Genomic DNA, 5,000 nt, shown 5'->3' with positions numbered 1-5,000 from the left:
ACTAATGCATGATAGAGTCCTAGGGTTATTTTTATTTATGGAACCGGACTCAGTTTAGCAAGGGCTAAGCTGAGATGAATTGAATTAAGACTGAGTTGATAACCTGATTAGGACTAAGAATAGGATGCATCATGTTTTCTATTCTTGCGTGTTGGTATGGTTGAGTGCAGGTTCCCGTTATCTTTAAAGATAGTGTCGTAGCAGGAGGCCGAACTATCTGGGTAACGGTTTGATTGAGTAGATTTAATTAAATGCTTGCTTGTTAATTAATGCTTGTTGATTGAGGTTAGTCAGCTCTTGGTAAGGGAGTGACTAACTGGTTGAGTTGTTTAGTGATGATATTGTTGTTAGTGTTGTAGAGTTAGAGTGTATTGGCCATATAGCATTTGTGTAACCCACAATGCTAGGCATGTTTGAGGTGGACTAGTGTTTCCTCGACCTCGTACCCAGTGGGTTTAAGGAAACCCCTTGTTCGCTGGATCGAGAACACTCAGAGAGACGAGGTCATGGCCTATGGCTGAGTGGTTGCACGACGGGGTAGTGACCGGCAGTGACCCGAACGTACTGTGGGCTGTCTTGCGGTGACCCGAACGTACTGTGGGCCGCAATCGTCGTGTGACAACCGGCAGTGTCCCGAACGTACTAGGGCTGTCGCGCGGTGACCTGAACGTACTGTGGGCCGCGTTCGGTTGAAAGTTCCTTCTTCTGGCCTTTGTGGTAGGAAGATAGGATATTGCCGAGGATAGAGGAGGAACACTAAGTCACCAGGGCTCAGGTTAGAGTGTTGTGTTAGAGTGTCGTAGAGGGTTATGAAACCCTCGAGTTAGCGTAACACCGATATACGGTGTTACGAGTTAGATCGAGTCGTAGATACTCATAGTCTTATTATTGTGATTGTGTTTGTGGTTGATTGATTTGCTTGCAGGTTCTGACATTAAGTCCTAAGTCTGGCTTAGGTACCGGATTAGGCTTGGTGTGTATTTGGTTATTGTAGGCCTGACGTTGGCCTGTATGTGTTTGAGGGATTGCTTGTGAAGGGTGGTGGATATTAAAGCTATGCGGTATCATTGGTTGGTCGATTATGTTCTTGTTTGATTGTTGGTCGATCGACTAGTGATACTTGTATAGTCTAAGTGTCTAACACTACATGAGTACTGAACTCAGGCGTATATATGGTTAACTAGGGATTGGTTGTTGACTTGTTTTTATGCAGGTTCCCGTTACTTGAAGCTAGATCATGGCAGGAGGCCAAGTCTAACTTAGTAACGGTTTGCTTAGCCTTAGCTTTTATTGCATGCTAGGGCTAGATTGATTGTTATTTTGGGTTGTCTGGGTTAGAGTCTAGGTTGCGGGTAGAGGCCGCCAGCTCACTGAGTAACATTAGGTTACTCATCCAACTCCGTTGTCCTTTTTGCAGGTCGCTTTAGGTAAGGATGATCGGATAGCTTGGTGCTGGACGTTAGGACCGCCGGTGTAGATTTTCATGCCTTTTGTAAACGGTATTGTGGATTTGCGTTTAGTTGACTCGATTTGGCATTAGGCCGGGACCGGTCTCGAATTATATCAATGTATGGATATTTCTCGAATCAATAAAGTAATTGTTTTATATGCGCTTCATGAGTACTCTGATATTTGACTAGTCCGGTCTAACACAACGTTAGGTCGTAGTACGGGTTGAAAAGCCTTAGGCCTCGATCTAACGGAAAACGCTAACTCTAGGTACGGGTTGCAAAGCCTTATGCCTTGATGCAGCGGGACGAGTTAGTGGATGAACTGGTCTAGGTCGTGGAGTAAAGTTTGTGACTCTGACCGGATTGTCCCTAGCCCGTCACGTAGCGCTTCCGGACCATGGTGTTGGGTTGGACGGTCAGTCATGTTCTTGTTTGATTGTTGGCTGGCCGGTTGGCCTTTCATCTCCAACCCTGGGTATTGTACGGTCGATCGGTCATGTTCTTGTTTGATTGTTGGCCGGTTGATCGACCATATGTCTAGGACGGTTCGGGGGTGTTACAGAGGTGGTATCAGAGCATGGTTTCGTCCATGCTTCCGGAACTCATGATTTAATCGGTTTTCAAATATTTTTCGAGTCAAAAAGAGTCACAAATGGCATTAGGTAAACCGGTCACGTCCAGCTTAGGATTATTGTTTTAGGAATTAGGATTGAGATAGTGGAATCTAGAACTGTTAGGTTGCTTGGGTAGAACTGCTAGGTTGCTGGTTAGAATTGCGGTTAGGTTGCATTGTTAGTATTTGCTAGGTTAGTAGATTATGTGATTAATTACTAACTTGCATGTTTAGTGTTCTTTTGAGTTGCAGCGAGTAAGTATGTTTGTTGATCGGAACTTTAAGGGATGAAACCTTAAAGTGGAGGGAGTTCGAGGCCAAACCCAAACCCGAAGCAAAGAGAGGAGAGACAGGTTCAGAGGGACTGGGCTGTGGTATGGACTGGACAGATGGGAGTAAACAAAACTTCGTTGGGAAAGGACTTCATCAGTAGTTGGGAAGACGAAGATCGAGAAAGGATTTGAGGAATCTGGACAAGATAGTATCATGGACAATCAAGGTGTTATGGCAGAATAAGAGGAAGAGGACGACTCAGTCAAGAGATATGAAGACCATTGTGGAGACCTTGAAGAGGACACTCAAGGAACCGTGGTGGACAGAGTAAAGAGGTTATGGAAACAAGTGGAGAATGTTGTGAAGACGAGCAATTGCGCAACTAAGAATTCGAGGACGAATTCTATTAAGGGGGGGGAGAATGTAGAAACCCGTTAAAAAAAAAAAAAAAAAAAAAAGAGAGAGAGAATGGTCGAGTATCTTTGTGGTTGAGTCGCGGGCAATACAGATCGATCGGGAAATTTGAAGTACGAGAAGGTCGAAGAATGGATCGTGAGTGAAGCATGAGTTGAGATAAGCTGCTCTACCATTGTTAGAAATGTCTTAGATTGATCATACGGCAGTTTTGGAAGAATTACATTTTTGAAGCACGACGGTTTAGAAGCTCGACGTTTTGGAAGATTGACGTTTCTTCATCGCGAAGTTTTCTCGGAATATCTTCGTATCAGTAAAATATTATTCTGAAGAAATTATAAGTCGGAAGCAGGACGGGAATTAAGCAGGACGGGAAGCAAGCACGACGGGAAGCAAGCACGACGGGATTGAAGAACGACAGGAAAACCCGAAGTTGGGCGAAAACCCTAATTTCGGTATTACGAAATTCTTTGAGGAAGCCGGAGGCTCGGAAAATATTTTTAAAGGATATCAGACATCATCTGTAGTTTATTAAAAATATTCAGAGAATCAGAATGGGAGCGGAAAAATATTCGGGATTGATCGCGGGTCAGAAATTCACAAGAAGGGTCTAAATCGCGCAAAGGAACCGAGAAGCTCGAGGTGGCTTAATCTAAGGGATATGAACGTGGTGGCAACTGTCTAACCAGCTGAGTGTCAAGAGAAGCTCGAGGTGTCGCCGTGCATGGAAGCTGCACATGCAGCTTGACATGTAGAAGCACGAAGTGGATTGGCCAAGTCCTCTTCGATCAACCAGCAGCTTCTCGCCTAGAACACTGTGAGTTGGCTTGTGTGAATTCCACTTGGAATTTAGGGTAGTTTTGTGAGTTGGTTTGTTTGAATTCCACTTGGAATTTAGGGTAGATCGAGTCTGCATATAGAGTAGTAATATCACACTAATGCATGATAGAGTCCTAGGGTTATTTTTATTTATGGAACCGGACTCAGTTTAGCAAGGGCTAAGCTGAGATGAATTGAATTAAGACTGAGTTGATAACCTGATTAGGACTAAGAATAGGATGCATCATGTTTTCTATTCTTGCGTGTTGGTATGGTTGAGTGCAGGTTCCCGTTATCTTTAAAGATAGTGTCGTAGCAGGAGGCCGAACTATCTGGGTAACGGTTTGATTGAGTAGATTTAATTAAATGCTTGCTTGTTAATTAATGCTTGTTGATTGAGGTTAGTCAGCTCTTGGTAAGGGAGTGACTAACTGGTTGAGTTGTTTAGTGATGATATTGTTGTTAGTGTTGTAGAGTTAGAGTGTATTGGCCATATAGCATTTGTGTAACCCACAATGCTAGGCATGTTTGAGGTGGATTAGTGTTTCCTCGACCTCGTACCCAGTGGGTTTAAGGAAACCCCTTGTTCGCTGGATCGAGAACACTCAGAGAGACGGGGTCATGGCCTATGGCTGAGTGGTTGCACGACGGGGTAGTGACCGGCAGTGACCCGAACGTACTGTGGGCTGTCTTGCGGTGACCCGAACGTACTGTGGGCCGCAATCGTCGTGTGACAACCGGCAGTGTCCCGAACGTACTGGGGCTGTCGCGCGGTGACCCGAACGTACTGTGGGCCGCGTTCGGTTGAAAGTTCCTTCTTCTGGCCTTTGTGGTAGGAAGATAGGATATTGCCGAGGATAGAGGAGGAACACTAAGTCACCAGGGCTCAGGTTAGAGTGTTGTGTTAGAGTGTCGTAGAGGGTTATGAAACCCTCGAGTTAGCGTAACACCGATATACGGTGTTACGAGTTAGATCGAGTCGTAGATACTCATAGTCTTATTATTGTGATTGTGTTTGTGGTTGATTGATTTGCTTGCAGGTTCTGACATTAAGTCCTAAGTCTGGCTTAGGTACCGGATTAGGCTTGGTGTGTATTTGGTTATTGTAGGCCTGACGTTGGCCTGTATGTGTTTGAGGGATTGCTTGTGAAGGGTGGTGGATATTAAAGCTATGCGGTATCATTGGTTGGTCGATCATGTTCTTGTTTGATTGTTGGTCGATCGACTAGTGATACTTGTATAGTCTAAGTGTCTAACACTACATGAGTACTGAACTCAGGCGTATATATGGTTAACTAGGGATTGGTTGTTGACTTGTTTTTATGCAGGTTCCCGTTACTTGAAGCTAGATCATGGCAGGAGGCCAAGTCTAACTTAGTAACGGTTTGCTTAGCCTTAGCTTTTATTGCATGCTAGGGCTAGATTGATTG

This window comes from Brassica napus, unplaced genomic scaffold (genome assembly GCF_020379485.1).
Source record: "Brassica napus cultivar Da-Ae unplaced genomic scaffold, Da-Ae ScsIHWf_637;HRSCAF=937, whole genome shotgun sequence".
Classification (NCBI taxonomy): domain Eukaryota; kingdom Viridiplantae; phylum Streptophyta; class Magnoliopsida; order Brassicales; family Brassicaceae; genus Brassica; species Brassica napus.
This window is presented reverse-complemented; position numbering follows the sequence as displayed.